The sequence below is a fragment of the Callorhinus ursinus genome, unplaced genomic scaffold, assembly GCF_003265705.2.
Source record: "Callorhinus ursinus isolate GAN/ISIS: 27379988/994484 unplaced genomic scaffold, GSC_fseal_2.0 scaffold1, whole genome shotgun sequence".
Taxonomy (NCBI): Eukaryota; Metazoa; Chordata; class Mammalia; order Carnivora; family Otariidae; genus Callorhinus; species Callorhinus ursinus.
In genome coordinates, this window is record NW_027397063.1 from 63,506,775 (window position 1) to 63,529,398 (window position 22,624).

Genomic DNA, 22,624 nt, shown 5'->3' on the forward strand with positions numbered 1-22,624 from the left:
CTTGTGGTGGTGGGGGCTGGGGTTGGGGTGAGGGTTTGTTTGTACAGGCTGGGGTTCGGTGGCTTGAACTTCCTGCTGGCACCCAAGAAGGGAGCACCCAGGCTTTCTTAGCAGCTTGCCGAGGTTTTCAGGACAGAAGAGAAGAGGGAGGCATGGGTCTTGAAAGTTGTTGGCAGTGAAATGACAGAAAGCGGAAGCACGCTGCTGTTGTGCCTCTGCTGCGTGACCTCAGCATGCTGGTCGGTGAGTTTCAGTTTCTCCTGACACACCCTCGGTGGACGTAGTTAACAGAGCAAGTCTGAAGCGAGAGTTCCGCGTTCACTCATTCGAGTTCAGCTTGCTGTTGAGGCCCGTCCTCAGATCCGGCTCCCAGGGCTGGGGCTAGAAGGAGGGTAAGACTGCCCGGTGAGCGGTACAGACGCAGAAACAACTAACGGAACCCCATGCGCCCATGGTAGGATTATGTAATAAACAGTGTGAGGGAGGGAGCAAGTCTGCATGGATCACCAGCAAAGTGTCTGAGCATGACGAGTTTGGTAGGAAGACACCCCCTGCAGCCTGAGGAAGGACCAGAGCCCCGAGCTGGATGCGCTAATGTGAGGGTCCAGAGAGAGGGGTGGCAGTGGCCCCAGACGTGCCGCAGAGGGGACGTCAGCTGTGTCCGCAGGCCCGGGGAATCCGTTCCCAGGCAGGGGTTTGGGCGTTCCTGCCCCTTGGTTCTGAGTGGCCATGCCCTGCATCTAACATCACACTTTCAGCAGACACTGTGGGCATGTGTTCTATGAGGTAAGGAGTGTTGCTATGGGAACAATGACTTTGGCGTCTTCTTACTGACTTAACTCACATTGTCAATTCCAGCTGCACACTTCTGCCTTTTGACTGTTCAGAGTCCCTAGGTAAGCATAAGGGAGTCAGTGCACATAAGCTGCGGTGTGATACAAACTAATGTCCTGCTCTACTCCACTTCCCTCGCCTCTCCGACATCAGGATGTGTCCAAATGCGGGGTACTGGAGGAGCCGAGGGAGGGGCAAGATAAACTAATCCATTAATCCCAGAATGTCAGAGGTGGCACACACTGATGGTTCACAAGCGTGAATTGCTGTGTTTGAGACTGAGTAACAGAACCCAGATTCATCTTCAAGATCCGCTTCTCCACATTTCATCCCAGTTATTCTCAGATCATGGGGGTGGAGTATGAGCCCAAAGATACCAGAATTACCTGGAGGGGATTTCAACATTCTTTGTAGCCCTACTCTACCTGAGATTGTGATATGCACCCCAGGGTGGGGCAAGAGTGCCCTTCATCCTTACAGGTCATTACTGGAGTGTGATCCCATTGTTAAAATTATGTCCTATCTTTGAGGTGTGTGAGCCGGTAAAAGATTCTGCATGCTCGCCTTATCTGTGCCTTGACTTATACTATATGCTGACATCATCTGCATTAGTAAGGTGAGGCTGGACTGGGCCGCAGTAACAAACAGGCCCTGAAATATCAGTGCTTTAATACCTATGTTTTTTTTCCCCTCCAAGCAAATTTCACTCTGGGCATATAGTCCTTTAGGGCAGCTTTCTTTCAAGCAATAACCCAGGGGTCTAGGCTCTTTCCATCCTGCAGCCACACCACCTGGTACTCACAGCTCACAGGGGAAGAGGGGATGGGACTGTACAGTGGATTCCCACTGTTCCAGTCCAGAAGTTACCCTCATCCCTCCTGCTCATGGTCCATTATCCGGGAACGGGTTGGTTGGCCATGTGACTGCAGGGAGCCAGGAGAACAGGGTATGGGTGTGCACTAGCAGCGTCCTTATGCCTGTGTCTGCCTGACACCTGCTTTTAGAAAGTTCCCTTTAGGACTGGTTCTAGAGATCTTCATCTGAACGTCCCACAGATACGTCAAAGTCAACATGTATCATAGAACTGATTATCTTCTAAGTTTGCCGTTTCCTTATCTCGGCAGATCATAGGTTGCCTGAGCCAGAAACAAAGAACTGCTCTTACATTTCCCCTCCTCCCTCATTTCCCCTGGGATTGTCAGATGGTCTCACCAGCTCTCACACCTATCTCTCGATGGCTCTGCTCTCTTTTCCTATCTACAGGGCTGATGCTCAGTCCATGCAGACTGTATGGCTACTCTGGTCGTAAAAATTTGAAATACTGACATTCTGGTGGGTAAGTTGCCACAACCCCTATACCCAGCAACACTGGCCTGGCCGGACCTCTAGGAGCCCGCTCCAGTGGTCCAGGTGGCCACCTTTCCCTTTGGTTGGCTCTGCTTTGTGCTCTGTTGACCTGTGGGCCCTCTTTTTGCTTGTAAGGTCCTGTCACTTGTCTTCTAAGTACTTGGGTTGAGGATCACCTCCTGGGTGTCCTCGCCTGACCCCCTCTCCCCTGCAGAGTTTTCTGTTTGCCTCTGTGGCCCTGAGAACACAGCCCTGATTGCTCTTTGGAATAGCTGTTTTTCTAGTCCCCCCCATGAGACACTCAGCTCCTTAAACGGATAGCTTCCTCACAGTGAATCTGGTTCTGGGAGAGCCTTGTATTTCCTACTTTAAAAAACAGTAGTTGTGGGATGTGCCAGGCGTGGTACTGGGTACTACTAAGCCCTCATGGAGCCTACAGTCTCATGGGAGAGGCCGGCAATAAGTAAATAAACAAATAAATATGTAATTACAAATAGTGAAAAGTCCTAAGAAGAAAAAGAATGGGGCACCTAGAGCAAGAGAGTATAAGCAAATCCTTGGGCTTGGTCTGTAGGGTCCTGATCCTAGGACCCTATCCTCAGCCCCTGGGGAGGGAAGTGAAATGTGCATCTTTTCTTTTTTTTTAATATATATTTATTTTAGGGAGACAGAGAGAGAGCATGCATGGGGGGAGGGGCAGAGGGAGAGGGAGAGAGAGAATCTCAAGCAGATTCCTGGCTGAACTCCCCACTGGGCGGGGCTCGATCCCATGACCCTGAGATCATGACCTGAGCCGAACTCAGACACTCAACTGACTGAGCGACCCAGGCGCCCTGAAAGGTGCATCTTTTGAGGGTCTGGTGACTTGAGAGAAAATGGGGTGGGGACTGTGAGGTTTTCTTGACATCCGATAATGAGACTGCATTTCCTGGCTGCCATGAGACTTGGTTTATAGGACACTGACATGGGATGACCCATAGGCTTCATTAAAACGAGGCAGTCACCAGAGAAGTGCCTGCATGGCCTTGCGTCCTCCTTGTGGCATGGACTTCCTGTCCAGCCGCTGGTTCAGTGACTGTACCCCCTGTAAAGTGAGGGAGCCAAAGGCTCTGCCCCGTAGTGTTCCTGCTGACGCCACTTCTGTGGTCTCATCACCTGTGGGAGGCATCCCAGGAGTGACGGCTGGTGACTGTCCTTCAGGGAAAAGGGGTGATGGCCTCTGATAGGCAACAGGAGGGACTCTCTGGAAGGAGCAGGTGCTTGGTAGGGAGCAGAGCAGTGCCTGCTTTGTAAATGGAAGCTCACTTTTCCAAAGAGGTGCCTTTAAATATGATTCCGTGGAGGTCGTATTTTACCCCAAGTTGCTTGCCTGGTGCAGTGGGGATGGTCGGAGGAAGGAATTTTGGGGAAATAGGAAGCTCACTGGCCGTTTGAAAATCAGAAAGGAAAATGAAAGAGCTTTGAAATGCTTTTCATCACTGAGAAAATAGGATTCAGTTAATAAAAATAGAGTGTCATGCCAGTTTTTTAGGCATATATTGAGTGTGCCTTGAGAAGTGTTTTTTTTTTTTTTTGGCCAAGTCTTAGAAAACTCAGTGTCGTTTGGCATCAGGCACCACTAGAGTCAGCTGCCTCCCGGGTGTAGGTTCTGTGTCGGTGGTTGTAGGGTTAGAACTGGAAGGGGCCTGAGGAACCCCGAGGCCTCGCCCCTTGTTCTACAGATGAGGAAGTGGGCCCAGGGGCCACAGTGAGGCTGGCAACTGTGACAGGGACCCCGTGAGCCACACTGGCTTCTTGGCCTCACCAGAACCACTGATGAGGAATCAGGAATGCTGCCTGTTGGGTCACTGGCATGTGTCCAGCTCCAGAACACCTAGAAGCTCCTCTGGCCTTCCCATCAAAGACGGGCGGAAGGAGCTGCCCTTCCTTGGGGCCCTGTGGAGGGTGGGTTACTGTGTGGTTTGGTAAGCATTGGTTCTGTTCTTTGTTCGGTTTCTCTGGCCCGGGAGTCAGAAGGAGCAAAGTAGCCTTCAGGGAGGCTGTTCAGGAGCAGTTGACTTCAGAGCCGCTGGAGAGGGCCCCCCCCTTTTATCTGTGAATACTCTTGTTGAGGCCCCCACCCTTTGTGTGTGGCCCCAGCTCGCAGCAGGGCAGGGCCACGCTGTGCTGGGCCAGTGCCTCCTTACTGGGTGGTGAGAGAACATGGAGTGTTGGTGTCCGTGGGACTTAGGCAGATTCTTGGTACCCATAGAGGGGGGTGGGCCAAGCAGCCCCGGGCAGGGGGACCTCAGCTTTGTTTCCCACCCCCCAGGCTTGGGCTCTAGTCAGCCAGTCCCAGAAAAGCTTGAGCTCCTCTGTCTGCAGCCTCACACCAGTCTGAACGATGGTTTTAATTCAGAGCCTCTCCCTCTCTTGTCCTGACTGTTACAGCAGCCCATTAACTGTCCCCCTTCTCAGTCTGGCCACTCCACACAGCCTGGGAGGGCTTTGCAGTACACAGGCCGGACCCTGTCAGTCTTCTGCTCAGCAGGCTCCTGGCTCCCTGCCATCCCTTGCCCCCAAACCACCTCTTCAGCAGCCTCACCTTCCCTGTGCCCTTCACAAGTCCTTTACCCGAACCAAGCTGGCTGGCTTTCTGCTCTCCGAGCAAGGCTTCCAAGCTCGCATGGCCCTGCCTTTGCTGACGCCAGCCTCTCCTGGAATTCCAGTTCCCACAGAGAAAAACTCTGGTGCCTATCAGTGCTTCAAAGCCTGTTGTGGACTGAATTGTATGCCCCCCAAATTCAGATGTGGAAGCCCAACTCCCAAGGTGGTGGTATTTGGAGATGGGCCTTTGGGAGGATATTAGGGTTAAATGAGGTCATAAGGGTGGGGCCCCGGTCAGATGGGATTGGTGTCCTTATTGAAGAGGGAGAGTGGCCAGAGTGTGGCTCTCTCTGAATGAGCACAGAGGAAAGGCCGGTGAGGACACAGGGAAAAGGTGGCTGTCTGCAAGGCAGGAAGAGACCCCCTCAGCGGAAAGTGAATTTGTCAGCGCCGAGGTTGTGGACTTCTGGCCTCTTGGACTGTGAGAAAATCAGTGTCTCTCGTGTAAGCTACCCAGTGTGTGGTATTTTGTTATGGCAGCCTGAGCTGGCCAGGACAAGGCCCGAGTGAGTAACACGTCTCCCCCGGTGTGCCTTCTCGCTGCACCCACAGCACTGCCTCCCTCCGCCCCACCACGCCCCAGACCCTGAGCGCAGGTGTCTTTGGGTGCTGATTGTTGCTGTTACTGCATCTCTATCACTAGTCTGTGAGCCGTTCCAGGGCAGAGAACTTGTTTTGCTTTGCCTAATCAGAGAGCCAGATATCATATGTTTATTCAACTAATAATTGAATGAAAATTGAATGAATTAACCCCCACCCCCACCCCACACCGGACTTCTTTACAGGTGACTGCGGGGCTGTGGGCTTTTATGGCCACTTTTCTGGTCTCCCTGCTCTTGACGCTCTCTTAACCTGATTGCTCCCATGTACTGATATGTGGGTGGGGTGGGGGTTGCGGAGGGGGGCCCCACGGTGCCGTTTTCCACCCTCATTAGGCTCTGGTTTGTGTGAGCCAGCTGGTGGGAGGAAAGGAACTGTTGTGGCGAGAGCACGAAGGAGAGCCGAGGCCAGGACCAGAACCGGCCCGTAAGGACAGGGAGGACTTGAGGACAGGGAGTGTGCCCGGGTCCCTGTGCCTTCCTCGCATGGCCTTCCTTGAGGAGCCACAGTTGCATCCTCTGTCTTTGGACCCCAGCCCCCTAGAAACTAGGTGACAGAAGCAGTTCCCTAGATGGGGGAGCTCTGTTACAGCTCTCAAGCCGAGCATCCTCACTGCTGAGGGCAGCCCCAAGAGCTGGGGTGCCCGAGGGCACGTCACGTCCAAGGCCAGGACCCCTGGCCGGGGACAGAGGCACAGAGAAGTGCCAGGTCTGCAGAGGGGAGAGGCTGCCCGGTCAGGCCACCCTTCTGTCCTGCTAGAGTCCCCTGGTGGGTCTGATGCCTGCCCACCGCACGCTCTGGCCACAACTTTCACACCCCTCCCCCTCCTTTTCGTGCAGATGTGCTAAAGGCCAGCCCTGGTTTTTCACCAGTGACTCCCTCTGCTCTCTCTTCCCCTGGATCTTGGCTTTTCTCTTTTCCCATCGTTCGGATCTCAGCTCAAATGCTGCTTGTGCAAAAGGCCTTCTCTGTCTCCCCGACTTCACTTGCCCCTCACCATATCATGTTGCACCCCCTTCCTCAGCTTGCTTCTCCCCACAGCATTCACTGCTGTGTGGTCGTCTCATCCAGACTGGGACTGACATGAAAGCAGTGCCCTGAGCTGTCTTCCCTGCTCCATCTGCAGTGGTTGGAACACCAGGCACATAGCAGGGGGCTAATAAATATTTGTTGTATGATCAAAAGAATGCGAAGTTATCCATCATGAGCAGGAAAAGCATCCCGAGTCTCAGAACCGTACAGTGCGTTGCTGGCATGTGCAGGCTTGGTGGGCTGAGCGCTCAGAGGGCCTGGCTCCGTGCTGCCCCTGGTCTGGGAGGGAAAGCAGGGCTGTGCTCACACTGTCAGCCTCTGGGGGCGTGTCTGCTCCCAAGTGGTGTATTTCTAGCAACGCTGACTTTTTGCTTTTTCTATAGCATGTCAAGCCTCTCATGAGATGCAGAAGATAAATTTGGTGCCGTTCTGGATTTTCCTTTTGGAAGGGGGGCTCCATCCTTGAACAGAAGATCATAGCTCTGCCTGAGCTAGAAGTGTTTTGGGCAGTCAGGAAGACCTTGAAGTTTTAGAGACCATTTATATCAAAGGTATTAAAGTTAACCAGGCATCGCAACTGAACTTAAGATAGGAGTGGAGGTGAAAGTGTTTTAAAAAGAAAACAGGACTCATCCTGGCTTCCACAGAAAAGGAACATTCCTTTCTCTTTTGGTATGTGTTTGGTGTTCCTATGACCACAGGGTCATGCCCGGCTTTATAATTGAAATCATTTGGGAATTGTTTTCAGCTTGTTCAACTCTGGTGTCACTGACAGTTACCAAACTCCGTACCTGGGTATTGCTCACTAATGACTAAGCATGTCACAATTAACTGTTATATGAATTGCACAGAGGCAGCATCAACTCTTAATAATGGACTGGCATATTCATAAACAAATTTGCTCTGACCTAGTCTTCCATTAGCCAGACCATACACTGCCATGTGGGACACTCTCTGCCTTAGTAGAGCAGAGAACAGGGCAAATCAAGCCCTCCTTGCTGAATCAGAGCACTGTAGGTTAGGACAACAGTCAAGACACCAAAAATCTGGACACCATCCTGCCAGTAAAATGTCATGTATCCATAGGAATTCTCAAGTTTTTCCTTTATACAGGCATGCAGGAAGTTAAACCACAAGAAAGGCCAAGTTGAATTTCTTAATCCACCCCAAACAATGAAATTTGAAATGTGGGTTTACGGTTGGAAAGTAACTGGGTAAAAATAGTGCCAAATGACTCAACAGATCAGCCTCTTAGGCTCCTAGAGCCACTACTGCTGGTGGGCTTGGTAGCAGGACCCCAGGGCAGGGCTGAGCACAGCCTGCCTGCCTTTGGGAAGGTGGGGCTGCCGGGAGAACTCAGTCCCACTCCTGACACCGCCTGCCCCAGTTCCCTGCTTTCTCCACACCCAATTCCAGAAGTGCCCCGTCCAGGCTTACCACTGCCCTCTGGTACCATGACTCAGAGGGAGGCCCCTGGCCTGCCTTTGGGGTGGGGTTCAGTGGCGCTGTCTGTTTTGGGACAGTGGCAGCTATATTACCTTCAGCCCCCATTTTCCATGGTGAGGTTCTCACCGTCATTTACCTGACTGGAGAGGCTTGCTCCGCCTCAGGCTAACCCCCTTTACTGCAGAGAGTTGACTGAACTTCCCATGCCTCGTGTATCTCACGGCTGCTCTTTCTTTTCTGGATTCCCTCTGTCCTGGAGTTCTGAGAATGCAAATTGGCCTCTGAAAGAAAGACTCATCACAGTAGACTTGAGGGTTTTCTAAGCTGCTGAGATACCCAAAGCACCCAACCATTGGCCTTGGATTTCCAAGATGTAGTTGGCAAGAGGAGGTGTGGAAAATGTAGCAGAAATACACTTACATAAATGGCAGGAAAAAAAATCAGATGAGAGTAACTCCCAGCTTCTTGTTGGCTTTTTCTTTTTAAAAAAGAAATACCGGGGCGCCTGGGTGGCTCAGTTGTTAAGTGTCTGTCTTCAGCTCGGGTCATGATCCCAGGGTCCTGGGATCGAGCCCCGCATCGGGCTCCCTGCTCCTTGGGAAGCCTGCTTCTCCCTCTCCCACTCTTCCTGCTTGTGTTCCCTCTCTCGCTGGATCTCTCTCTGTCAGATAAATAAATAAAATCTTAAAAAAAATAAAAATAAAAATAAAAAAGAAATACCTTTGGGAATCCAGAAAGCTACTTGTGGTGAAGTAGGAGGAAGGCAGAAATCTCTAGATGGACTTGATCCTAGGAAAATTATTGTAAAAATGGGTAACTCTAGCCACCTTGAGAAGGAATCCTAAAAAAAATCTTGAGGTCATGGCAGATGCCTTAAATCTGATACATGTTGCCAGAAAACGGATATTTTCTAGGAAGTAGTTAATCCCTTTAAAAATGTTTTTAATTTAAAAGCAGTACATGTCCGTTTTGAGAAGATGAGAAGTATTTTTAAAAAATGTACATTTTCTCCCAGTCTCATAGTGTGTGTGTGTGTGTGTGTGTGTGTGTATACACACATAAATACATAAAACTTTGTATATATTTAACATACTGATAATCATATAGTATGTATTATAACATGTTTTAGAATATTAATTTGTTTCAGTGATTACAAAAGAATACATACATATGGTAATAATTTAGACGACCATAAAGAAGAAATGTAGATAATCTGTAATGTCACTATAGGGCGAGGCTCTGTGTAGCTGGGCTCCAAAGATGACCTGTCTCATCAGCCACGGCTCCCAGTGCTCACAGCTTCTTGTAGTCCCCCTGCTTGAATTTGGGCCGGCCCTGTGACTCGTTTTTGATTAATAAGATACTGTGGAAGTGATGCCGCAGGCCTTGGAAGGCTTAGTCACCAGGAGCCACACACTCTCTGCCTGGGTCTCTCGGAACACTTGCTCTCGGCAAGCTCCCTCTTGGAATCCAGCTGCCATGCCGGGCAAAGCCAACACCTCTGGGTGAGCCCCCAAGACCGTGCTCCTCCGGTGGACAGCCCAGCGGAGCACTCTTTGCCAACAACCAGTGGCAACTGCTAGCAGCGTGAGTAATAGGGACGTCCAGCCTGGTGCAGCCTTTTGGCCGACGGCAGCCTCCGCCCCTGTTTGTACCGTCCCCACAAGAGAGATCCCCCTCACCCCCCGCCGTGAGAACTACCCAGTAAGCGTAGTTGACCCACAGAACCATGAGGGATAAGCATGCACTGAAGATGCTAACTTTGGGGTGGTTTGTTACCAGCAACAGATAAACTGGCATGGGTGTGGGCGGACTTCGAAGTAAACCTGTTTAAAGGGACTCAGACCCTAGAACCACCTACACCTGACATGTGCATTCCCGCTCCATTACTCACTAGCTGTATGACCTTGGGCGAGTTCTTTGACTACTATAAACCTTACTTCTCTACATTCGTTAAATGGAAACTGGGAGATTTAAAAGCATTCTAGTGTGCGGCGCATAGTAGGTATTAAACCAATGTGAGTTTCATATGTAGTATTTATCACCATGAAAAATGGTCATACTGAATGTTGGAACCAGCAGTGGCAGTGGCGGCAGCAGAGAATGTAATTTGCAGTTTTGTTTTTTTTTTAAAGTTTTTGTGTGTGGGGTTGTTTTTTTTCTTTAAAGATTTTATTTATTTATTTGAGAGAGAGAGAATGAGAGATAGAGAGCACGAGAGGGAAGAGGGTCAGAGGGAGAAACAGACTCCCTGCCGAGCAGGGAGCCCGATGCGGGACTCGATCCCGGGACTCCAGGATCATGACCTGAGCTGAAGGCAGACGCTTAACGACTGGGCCACCCAGGCACCCCTAATTTGCAGTTTTTGAGGCTAGGAATAATGTCCTTCCTTTCTGAACCTCTTCCACACTGTCCTAGTACTTGGCACACAGTGGGGACTTTATGGCTTGCTTGGCTTGGCACGGCTGAGGTCAACAGAGCAAGGCCCATCTCCTGTGCCTAATCTATATATCTTGTGTTTTTCTGAGAACAAGCTGCTGGGTTATGAGTGAGGGGAAATGGCCACCTCCTTTCAGAATCACGGGTGGCAGGGCCGGGAAGTGTCTTGGAGGGCATCTGTCCTAAGCCTCCTGTCTCTACAGACTGGGAGAACTGATGCCTGGATGAGAGGTGGCTTACTCAAGGCTGGAAGTAGGGGCAGAGTCAGCCCTCTACCCCCATGCCCCGTCTACTCACACTTGCCTAAAGTTCCTGAAGTCACATTTCATTAAATAAGGTCAAGCCCATGCATTGTTTGTTTTACAAAACAGAGGAAAGCCAGGGTGGGGTGGTGTTGCCTTCTGAAACTGTGATACTTGTTTCTCTCTTCAATTATTTATTTTTATGAGAATGCACCAGGGTGTGGTGCTGCTGGAGGTTTTTCAAGAGGGTCATTGTCTCCCAGCCAGGTGGGAAGTGCTTGGAGGATGGACCTAAAAGTCCCAATGACAGCAACCCTGATGTTCCCTCCTTGTCTAGGACCCCTGCGGTGGGTGGCACTGGGACCTTCCAGTCAGGGACGAATTTGCTTGGTACGACCTGCCGTAAGTGGGGATGCCAGAAAGTTCTTCTTTATGGTAGAATACAGTTAATAAACACAGAGGGAATGAAGGCATTGGAAAGTCACCAGTTGATGGTAACCATTATAGTAATCCTTTATTTAGATGAGAAGAGTCAATGGATGCTGGACCAGAGCAGGCACAAACTTGTTCAGGAAGAGGATATTTGCATAGTCTGGAAATGTTTCCCCCCATAATGCTGTTGTTATAGAGAACAAATGGTAACTTCACAATGATCAAAATTAACAGCATCAATAATGGGACAGATTGACATGCTGTGCCCCCTGATGTGATCGAGCAAGAAGAAGACAGTCTTGCTTCTGTGCTGTTCTTGAACAAAGATGCATAACCTGAATCTAATTGTGAGGAAACATTAGACAAATGCACATCGAGGGAGATTTTACAAAACAATTGGCCTGTACTCCTCAAACTGTACCCAGCCGTGGAAGATGAGGAAAGACTGCAGAACTACTTCAGGCAGAAGAGACCGGACCACTGTATGTCATCCTGAACCATAAATTTTGTTTTTGTGTTTGTTTTTGGACAATTGGCAAATTTTGAATGGGGCCATAGATTAAATGGCAGTGATGTATTAATGTTAATTTCCTGGGCTTGGTGATTGTACTGTCATTAGGAGAGTGGCCTTGTTTCCCAAGCAACACATACTGAAATATTTTAGAGCCTAAATTCTCTCTCTTTTTTGTTTTTTTTTTTTGCTATCATCTACAATTATATCAGTTTGGCATTAAGTTTTATGTCCTTAAAAATGGAAGCAAATTAATTTTACTTAATTAAAAAGAAACTAGTTAATTAAATGAAATTAAAATTTAATTAAAACAGGGAAATGAATTAATTAGTGCTTAGGTACAGTTCGGTAGACAGAATTTTTTCTATTGTAGAGTCTGGGATGGGAACAAGTTAGAGGGTTTATTGAGTGCCCCGCTCCGTAGGAAGGCAGATTGGTCTTTTAAATGGAAGTTAGAATGGAGTCTTGTGACCTCTTCCTGTTCTTGGGTAATTCTTAGTACCCAGCAGACTCGGGCTCCTGTGGGGTTCCCTTAACCTTGGTAAACAGGGATGAAAGCATTGAAACGCAGACTGTCTTGGTGGAAGAACCCATAAAATGAGGACAATAAACCCAACATGTAAGGATTAAATGAGGTAAAACACATAAAAATACCTAGCTCAGTATCTGGCCTTTGGAACCTCATTTTATAGGTGATGATAGATAGTTCACTTTTTTTTTTAACTGTAGCATAGAATCAATAAAATAACATGACATTTTGGCAAGCGGCCTGGCTCAGGAGACAGGAAGCCTGAAGTGCTATTTGACCATTGGCCAAGTCAGTCTGCAAACTGTCATGGGGCCACAGGTGCTGCTCCTGAAAAGATAAGAGCCATGTTTTTTTCTCCTGATGCAGAAGGTAAGGGAATGGGTAGGTCTTCACATATAAATCTCAGAAAGGTATTTCTGGGTTCCCAATATGGAGAAACTGGTTTTTCTCTGTGAAAGTTGTCGTGCTGTGGATTTCTGGGCACAAGGAATGATGTAGGGCCACTCTCTCCCCAGCTGCCCCACAGGTCCCGGGAGAACCTGCTCACATCCCCGAAGGTGGGCTGCTTCTCCTTGGGGGAAATTTGGCAATTCGCCGCCGGATTGCACTTCCCTCCTTGTGCAAACTTCTCAGTAGTGTGCGCCCCTGTCATGGTTGCAGGTCCTTCTGCTATGCGCAGCTAGAGAGGGGGCAGGAGGCGACCTGGGCCTCTGAGGGTAGTGGTGGGCTGTAGGACCCCACCAAGGGAGTAATGAGTCTCTGGAGTGGAGCGGACTCAGGAAGTTCAGCCGCAGGAAAGAGTAAAGGATTCACCGTTCATACCAGGAAGAACTGCCAAAATACAGTTTTTCTTAGTGACATGAAAGATGGCTAAGGTGCCAGCCAAACTGTCCGTACTTGCATAGCTGTTGTCATCAGGGACCCTTGGGTCAGTGTCCTGGCCTAGCGCACGACCAGGCAGTGTGCACGGAGTGTGCATTCAGCGCCAGGATGGAACAATGTGCTGGCCACACAAGAGACCTGTCACCAAAAACAGTGTTAAGAGGTGGCATGGGTGCCCCTGTGTGAGGTATGGTGCTCACAGAACTCCCATGGCATTATAGAGACCGTTTGGGGATTACGATCCTGCTCGGAGGGTCTGCCCGGCTCTGTAGGGTCTGGCTAGCTCTGGCATGGTTCACCTTACTAGTGACCGTGTCTGGATTCCAAGAGACACGTTGGGACGCTGGGTGGAGAGCCGGGCTGGAGGGGAAGTGTGAGGCCGGTGATGGAGGACAGGAGTCCTTCAGGGTGGCAGCCCGGGGCCAGCGGGTGCAGTCTCAGTGGTAGGCCAGCGAGGAGCGGGTGAGGGCTGAGCAGAGGTCTGGAAGGTGAGCAGGCAGGAGTGCGGGCGGGCGCACACCATCGGCTCCACTGCAGGGAGGGGACTTTGTGGACGAGGAAGAGGCATGCGGACATGGGTCAGATGACATGCACCTGGTTCCTCTTTTGCCATTAATGACTGTGTGACCTCAGCAGACTTAACTCCTTTGGGCCTCTGTTTCTTCATCTGTAGAGTGGGGGGAATTACGTGCCAGCTGTCGAAGGACTGCTAGTTGCTGCTCTCTGTCCGTTCTCTCCTTTTTCCTTTATAAGCAAATCCCATTTATTTGGGAACAGCATTATGCCCAGTAAAAGCATTAATGTCCTAGCTTCCCTTGCTGCTAGGTGTGGCCATGTGACTAAATTAGGCACTTCCAGAAGGTTGTTGAAAGGGTCTGCCTTATTGCAGGGGGCAAGGGGAGGGGACTTTTCCCTTTCTTCCTCCTTGTTGTCTGGAATGCAGCCTGGTTGACTGGAGCCCAGGTAGCTGTCTTGCACCATTCAGAGACCTTGAGAATGGAAACCAGACCTAGGATAACAGAATGGAAAGGTAGAAGGGGCCAGGACCTTTGATAGCTTTATGAAGCAGTCCGACAATCCCTGGATGACTTAGCTTTGGCCTTATGTGTTATTCAAACCATTGTTACTGGACATCTTCTGTTACAGTAGCTGGACCCGACCCATACAGATGCACCTGCCCCTGGGGGTTGTTGTAAGGTTTAAATGAGCTGAAGCATAGCAGAGTTTTGTGAGTTGGGAATGCACTTTGAACATTTTTAGGTGCTGTAAAAATACAAGCAATCAGTCCTGTCGTTGCCACTGTCATTTGAGGAAGCCTACTGGGCAGGGCTGCGGTGGACGGGCCCTGACAAGCTGGCTGGGCCAGGGGCACAAGTATGTGGCAGAGCAGACCATGGGGATGAGGAGCTGCTTGGTTAGTTTTCCTAATTTTACAGTGAATCTGCAAGTGTGGCCTGGGCTCAAATGCAGGGAAAGAGGGAGAGAGTGGTTGGGGGAGGTAAAAGAGAGGGCAGAGATTAGAAACAGGAGCCCCCACAATTCCAATTCAAAGAACCTGAGTGAGCCATTTGGAAAGTTGATCTGTGACCGTTTGGGCAGACCCATGGTAACCGGATCACTATTTTCAGAAAACACCTGTTAATTCTGCCCAAAGAGGATGGCTTGCTACAGCTGCCATCCCCAGAGGTCTATGAAAAAAGCCTGCTGGTGAAGAGCAGAGACCAGGCGTCAGTCTCAGGGTTGGTGAACAAAGTGAGAATGTGGTTGTGCCCCAGATAGGAAGCAGGGCTTAAGCTTTTGCAGATAAAAAATAAAATCTCTAGCAGACCCCAGAGAGCTATAAGCTGTGGAGAGGCCAGCAGGGGTCACGGACATCTATGCCATAGAAATGAAAGAAGGGGGGATATTCTGCTTTCCAGATCTACAATTCAGTTTCCTCTGCAGACTGAAATTCATAAAGAAGTGCCTGAGCTATAATTTCATACTGGCAATAGAAGTGAGAGGAAAATGGAGACCAGGTGTTGTACGTGTTGTCATATATTATATACATCCCTGAAGTTTTTCAGCCAAGTTGGAAATCACTTCTGTCCTATCCTAAAGGATATGATTTATATACCTAGTCACCGAAGGCTCGAGGGGTGAGGGAGGAGACGCATGTCACACTGTTGCTGGAGCAACAACTGTGTCTTTTCATAATAATTTGTTTTCTTTTGTCCACAAAACAAGCTGATGGTTATAAAAAATGTGACCGCCGGCCCATAGCTCACAGTCAGTTTTCCGTGCTTAATTTTGAGAGGGGAGGAGGAGGGCTGAAAGAAAGAATTTGTTGTATAGCTAATACATAAAACTGCCTGTGGTCATTAATTTCAACCTCTTGGCTCCCAAACCTTTTACCAGCACTGCTCAACAGGTTGTATAAATCACTCTTAGGAACTCCATTTCCTCCCTTCCCTCCTCGCTCAGAGCCGGCTGCTGATGTGGAAAACAGAGCAGCCCCGGGAGAGTCCGGGGCGCCCTGGCTGAGCAGCACTGGCAGAACCGAGCCTGCTGTGCACATGGCCATCCGGGGGCCGGAGGGTAGGGTAGCGTGGGGGTGAAGAGTGAGCGTGGGCTTTAAGAGCCCCACGTGTTCGATGTGAGCCCCAGCTCTGCCGCTTCCCAGCTGTGTGATCTTGATTACCATACTTCCTCATCTCCTCATTTGTCACGCAGAAATAATCATGACAATCTCGGAGTATTTGGATGCTTACCTGAATATCATAATATATGTTATACAGGTCGGCTCTGGTCACTGAAAACTTCCGTTCAACTTTTGTGGCATGAAACCCCTTTTTCCTGAAATTTCTCCATTGGTCTCTGCTCAGTGAAAGGGAACCCCAGGAGTTTTCCAGCTCACTGGGGGTAGGGGTTTTGAGGGGGGTGGTTGTGGGAAGTGAGAGTCCCTTCTCTGCCCACAGAAGTCCCAGTCACCATGCCAGGGTGGCCTAGAGCTATCTGATGTTTTCACCCTTGATGTGACAGCATTTCTTGTGTTTAAAGATAGGGGGACTTTAAAAGGGACTCGGGGATGTCTGAAGGCTTTTCTCCGAAACCTGTGTGTGATGGATCAAACACACTATCCAGTGAGGAAGTCTGTGATCTCAACTCTGACGTTTCCTCACGAGGTTGCCTTAGACAAGTTGACCACACTCTCCGAGCCTTGGGTTTCTCACCCGAACACAGGAGGTACTAACGCCTACCCAACAGAGGTGTAGTGCAAGTTCATGAGCTGAGTCAGCAAGTGGAAAGCCCCGTCTTGGGCCTGGCACACAGACACCCTCTCTCTGCTCCTGGGGAGGGACCGTTTGGCTGACCAGGCTGGAGGAGCCCCAGGAGTCGGTGCCCGGGGCCTCGGACCCTTGGCGTGTTCCACCGTGTTCCTTGGTGGCAGCTTCCCTCAGAGTTAGCCAGCTTCCGGCAGCTGGGCCTTACATGGTGCAGGCAGTGGAGGAGGGGGCTTTGGGGGCACAGGGAAAAGCCCAGCTGGGAAGCGACCCAAGTTCTCGGTTGGATAGGAGAACCACCACAACCCATTCCAAGTGCAGACGGCCTCAGAGATACAGCTGGGGTCGGTGCACTGTGGTGGCAGGCCTACCATGACAGCCCGAGACCCCGCAGCAGGAGAAGCCCGTCCAGGGTGGCTGGCGTGGTGCATCAGCACTGGGCCTGTCCCTCAGGCCTCAAAACAGCTTCTCCCGGGCCATGCGCCTCCTACTGTTAGAGGAGGTCTCCATCCCTTTCGGTTGCCCTTTGGCTCCTGCAAGCCAGAAGTCCTGCCCAACAGCAATGAAGAAGCCCCAGAGGCTGATTGCTGCAGTATTTCCAGGCAGACGGTGAGAAATCAAGCTTCCTTCCCGAGCAGCTGCTTCCAGAGTCTCAGCCTCATGACACCTCACAGAGCCCAGGTTGTCACAGTGTCCCCTTCTCCCTGAACGCTGTCCTGGTTAATGGAAAGCTAGGCCTGGTGTTCTGAGCTGAAAGCCCTTTGATGTATTATAAATATTTATCTCTGGGAAGCTCTGATGCTCTTTCAAGACAGGGCAAGAAGGCGCTTGCATGGTTGACCTGCTCCTCAGAGAAGGCCCGTTTGTTGTCCATGAGGGTAGGCCCAGGCTTATTACCCAAGCATGTCTGTCTTTTCCTAATTTCCTGGTCTCTTTTGTTGCGTGTTGTTTTGTGCACGTGAAGATGCGTCTCCCAGGAATGGTTCCTAGGGTAGGAGAAAGGAGGGGGGAGGAGAGGAAGCTTTTTTCCCCCTTTTGTTTGTTTTTGGCGATCATTAATTACTCACTCTGGATCGTAATGCCATCCATGGTCAGATGACATGCCTTGTGACTGGTTTAATTGGAGGCTGATGATGAGCTTGAGCCTTTCCACAGGGGAATGTTGACTTGGGAAGTTCCCAGCTGGTTCTGAGGCCGTGCATGTTGCCTTCTGTGATGCACTGGTATAGAGGAATGGCCCCCAGGGCCCAGACAGGCTGGTGCTCGGGGCCTCAGGCAGCAGCATCCGGGCTGGGCCTCCTGAACCCTGAGAACACTCACCTCGACAGTCAGGAACTTCCCCAGTGCTGTCCAGGGCCAGGGTAGTCATAGATGGTAATGGGGTCTCTAGGTCCTGAAAGCTGCATCTTTAGCCAGCACTTGCAGTCTTGTGTTTCCTTTTCAACAAGGGTCACCATTTTGTTAGCCTGAAACCGGAGCATGACAGGGCGAGGTGAGCAGATGTGGCCTCTCCTGAAGATTTTTTTACTTTACCCCCTGGAGTCGAAGTTCAAGAGGAAATAGGTCTCAGACCTAGATCCTTAGCATCTTTTCCCACTTTGGGTTGACATACATCAGTGGCTCCCGTCTTATGGTCAGACATTTATCAGTCCGCCCCCAAACCACCTCCTGTACCCAGGATGCAACAATTCTTCCATTTCCTGAAATGGCCCGGCTCAGCCAAGCTACTGTCCCGCATGGGAAGCAGTGTTTAAAGCTCTGAGTGCTGACCCGTGAGGTGACGCTGCTGGGAGCCCTTGTGTGTTCTGTCATCTCCCAAGGGGCCTGGCCAGCCAGTGCCAGCACTGCGCTCATCGGAGGACGATGCCCAGCAGCATCCCTCAAATACCCCGATGCCCACACAGGACTCTTCCTAACACATGGGCAAGCTCCCTTCTACCTGAGAAAATGACACACTTCGCTTCTTGTTTTTGTGATTAAACACATACATAGCAAGATTTGTGAGCTTGCGGGGCTGGTTGGAAGGCCCCTCATCCAGCTAATTGGACGTTGCAGCACCATGTTTCCAGGAATGAACAGGTCCAGCCAGAAGAGAAGATGGCTGGGTGGTGGTTGGGGGGGCTGAAGGGGGGGACAGTGTTTTACTACTGGTTGTTGTCATCCTCACACCAGGCACTGAGCTTGTGTCTCCATGGGTGGCTCCTGGCTGTAAAGTCTGGCTCCTGCCTCCCTTTGAATGTAGTATAGCTCAAGGTGTGTTCCTAGAGAAATGCAAGGATTTGTTGGTTTTGTGTGTTTTCTAACAATCCCTGCCTGATGTTGATGGGAGAATATGGAGAGCAGCTTCCCAAAAGCTGGCTATCCAGTATGTGGATCACGGAGATCTCATCTTTCTTTCACTACTGCTGTTCATCTTCAGGTTTTGTTTTCATGGTGTGATTTGCAGATCCTCCATGAGCTGGTCGTATCGGGTGCCTGGCAAGTCTTGTGTGCAGCCCTTTGGGCCGTATTCTTTTGGCCACAATGTTTCCTGCTCTTGAGGAGTTTATGGCCCATATTGGGAGTGGGCAGTGGAAGGGGGGCGCCGACTGACATGAGAGCATTAGCTAGGCAATCAGAAGACCTGAGTTCTGGGATCAGCTTTGCCACTTAGCTCACCAGTGTGACCCCTGACAAGGCCCACTTCTTCTTTGGCCCTCAGTCTCCCCATCTGTATAATGGATAGATTGGCTCTTCCTTCAGCTCTGTTATCCTAGATTACTCTGTCCTCTTTGTTTTTGTTTTTTGTTTTTTTTTTAATCATTTTCTCACGGGATTCTGACATGGTAGACATTCAACCAGCCTGGATGCTGGCCATTGTTTTGAGTTTTATAGATGCCTAGTCCTTTTTCTGAGACATTCTTCCCCATGCTTTATAGATTTCATCTCTTTGCTTTGGAGTCAATTCTCTCACTCATTTATTCCTTAAAGCTCAGTGGTCCTAAGTGCTGTCATTACAGCTGTCCTCCGACGAGCATCCCCTGTGGGCCATCACTGTGGCTGTCACTGCCGTGTACCCATCTGACCTCATCGTCAGAAGAGCCTTTCAGCATAATGCCCCCACCCCTGCCATATAGTTCCCACAGAGAGAGGACAACAGCAGGGACCAGGGGCCAGAGGAACGGGGACCTTTAAGAGAATCTTACCGTAATCAATTCCAGCCTTCCTGGTAAGCATCTTTCTCTTTCCAGCAGTGACATTTGCAACTTGGCATCTTACTTTATAATTACATAAAGAATAACCGTCTGGACAGATGCCCGCCCGACACCACAGGTTGCACGGAGGGCTGTCAGCTCTCAGAATAGAAGGGAGTGTCCTCCGGCCTCAGCCTGAAAGGTAGTAACTGGGCCAGTCCTTTCATGTTGGTGGGAAGCAGTCCGTTCCTTCCTAGCCAGTTCACCTCATTCGGTGAGGTCCCTCTTGAAAGAAGTATCAGCACCTTTTGCAGAATAAGGTACTTTATGAATGAGGAGTTTTAAAACTCTAAAAGCATCTCGAATTCCTGTGTCTTAGGGCTGCATGTGACCTTTTCCAGGTTCACTCCCAGCCAGTTCCTAGAGAGCAGGGAAGGTGCTCAGATTTATTGACGGGCTTTTTAAGACAAGGCCAGGGCTCTGCCCAAATGTAGGAGCTGGGTCTGTTCAGGAGACCACTCATGTCTCTGAGCTCTGCCCTCCCAGCCCATTCCCGCCCTCAAGAAGCACTCTCTCTGGCCAAGGTGGTGAGGCCAGTACACAAGGTGTCAGTGCCCATGACCTTGACCAGGGCCTGTCCTGGTGGGGCAGGGAAGGAGGCATTCGGGCTGTTCCTCGTAGAGTAGGTAGGGTGTATGTGACCTTGAAAGCCCAGGGAGTACACATGGCACACATGGTAGGCTTTCGAGGAAGGTGGCCGGCTGACTAACTGCCGTCCCCGCCGCTGGGAGTTCCCTTAGCTGCAGCGAAACTGCTTGCCTGTAGAGGACTTCCCTCAAATTCCACATCTGGCCAGCTTGTTGCTCTGCTTTTTGCCTGTCGAGGCCCTTGGCACTTGTGTGGGCCCCCGTGCCGGTGGCAGGGGTGCCAGACCTACCTCCCAGGAGCTTCTCTCTGATCAGAGGAGAATCAGGGTCTGCTGGAAAGGGCGTGCTGGGCTTTCACGTGAACTGACCAAGGTTCAGATCCCAGCTCTAGCACTTATTTGTTGTAGGACCTCGGGCTATAGTTTTGAACTTTTCTAAACCTGTTTCTTCATTGGGACGTAGGAATAACTCAATCTATTGGGTGGTTAGGAGAAATAAGCTTGTGCCTATGCAATGTTGGGTACTTCAAAACCACTCACAGAAAGGGTGCTTCCCTGTGGCTGTCATTGGTGTCATTGAAATACCCCCTGAGGATGACATTTCCCCATCTTCCGTAGCCCTGTCAATACCACAGAAGTACCACCATACATCCTCGAGGCCTCCCCATCTCTTGGCCAAATGCCTTTGTCCCCCTCCATCCCCTTCATCGACAGAACCTGTGATAGATGATGTGCTTTCTCTCCTTGGGATGATGATGATGATGCCCTCCTGTCCCTGTCTCATTAGTACTCTGCTCTACTATGTGAAGGAGCCACCTGAGACCCTGGATGTGGGAGCTTGGGGCACAGGAGGCGGCCAGAAAGAAAAAAATGGCTGGGGGGGGGGCTGCTGTGGGGCCTCCCCACCATGACTTCTTGATGGCTATAACTCTCACTCCTAGACATTCTCTCCTGGGACATGGTGTTCTTCTCTAAGGTCACATCGGGTTCCTTCTCTCTGTTCCCCAGGGCCACTTCTGAGAGCATCAGGTACCCTGAGGCTCTGCCCTGTGGCTTGTCCCTACTCTCCACTCCTGGTGGAGGGCAGCTTTCTGGGAGATAGTGAAGGCACCACAATGGCTTCCTGACCCCCGGACTCCCGAGTCATCACCTTTCCTGGCTTCTTGGTTGGGATGGTTGGCATTGCTGTTCTTAGTGCAGGAGGGCGAGCAGCAGTTTTACTCACTGGCGTGTGGGGGTGGGCAGTGTGAAGCCAGGTGACAGCCGTGTCCACATGGCTAGGTGAGCCCGTTTTCCTGCACCCCCTTCCTGTAGGGCCAGAGAAGCCCCTCACTTCCCTCTGGCCTGGGCTGCTGGGTTCTCACCTAGTGTAACTAACTTTTTTTTTTTTTTCCAAAACACTCATGTCGGAAGTCAACTAATGTTCTTTTTCTGTGCCACAAAGGAAAAGAGAACAAGAACAAACGAATCAGTTTTTCTGGAATCATAAGCTGTGATTTCTTCATAAACGAAATTAGAGAGTGCCTATTGAATTCCACAAACATTCCTGAGTGTTTACCGACGGCCGAGGCCTGCAGTATGAGTGGGTGGATGCCGAGATGCCAAAGATAGGGTCCCTGTCTTCAGAGGGCTTCCCTGGACAGCCTGTCCTCAGACAGCCTCGCGCCCCGGGGAGAGCCTGATGTTGGGTGTCGGTGGGTGTCGCTCTGCCTCAGCTGTCCACCCCTGCCCAGATGTCAAGACCCAGCCCACGCCTCCCTCCTTCACGAAGTCTCCCCTGACTGCCTCAGGCGTCGGTGAATCCCCCACTCTCCAAACCCTAGATTCCTGCAGTGCTCTGCAGCCTGAATACAAGGTGTTTCCCATCTGTCCTCTCATCTTCCTGGCATCACAGGCTCATGGGGCCCATCGTATCACCCCCACTGTAACAGATGGGACAGCTAAGGTTTAGAGAAGTCATCTTCCCAGGGTCACAGCGTCAAGCAGCAGCAAAACTGGAACTTGCACTTGCATGTCCCGCTTCCCACCTTGGGCCTCCTCCTTAGTGCAGAGCACTTTCTCTCCCGCATCATTTGACCCCTGAGCAGCCCCTCCCATGTCATGCACTTAGTTCCTCCCTTCTTGGTTTCAGTCACCTGTGTGTCAGTCCTGGTGGGGGCAGGGCAGGGGCCCGGGCAGCTGGGTCTGGTCCCCTGCTGCCACTGCCACATAGGAGCTGACTCAGGCTTGGGCGGGGTGGGGGGTGCAGAGGAGGAGAGAATGGAGCCGGGGGCCCCCCTCCTCCCTCCTCCCTCCTCGCCCTGAGTCATCTGGAGGCAGCGGAAGCAACCAGCACTTATGTGCCAGGTAATTGTGAGACTCGGTTTGTCTAATTATAGCTCATTTTGTCTCTCAGACAGTGGAATAAAAACCTAACAGTGTCCGAGGTCTTTCAGCTGTTCTGTCGGCATCCGAACTCGACACACATCGAGGTTTGAGAACGTGCTAATAAGGGCGGGTTTCCAGCCCTCTCTCCTGTGGCTCATTTACCACCTGTGCCCCACGGAGAAACACCTGTATGCTTTGATTTTCAGTAGGGTGTCCACAGAACATGTCGTCCAAA

At 50.7% G+C, this 22,624-nt stretch overlaps 1 protein-coding gene and 1 long non-coding RNA gene across 4 annotated transcripts in view; both read left to right on the forward strand.

Annotated features, from left to right (window-relative positions):
* The window catches only part of XXYLT1 (xyloside xylosyltransferase 1), a 164,996-nt gene that overhangs the window by 72,955 nt on the left and 69,417 nt on the right, over window positions 1–22,624 (forward strand). The gene's annotated exons all lie outside the window — the stretch shown is intronic.
* LOC141373255 (uncharacterized) lies at window positions 251–8,625 on the forward strand. The gene is made up of 3 exons (XR_012379021.1): window positions 251–454; window positions 2,098–2,170; window positions 6,843–8,625. It is a non-coding gene; the product is annotated as an uncharacterized lncRNA (long non-coding RNA).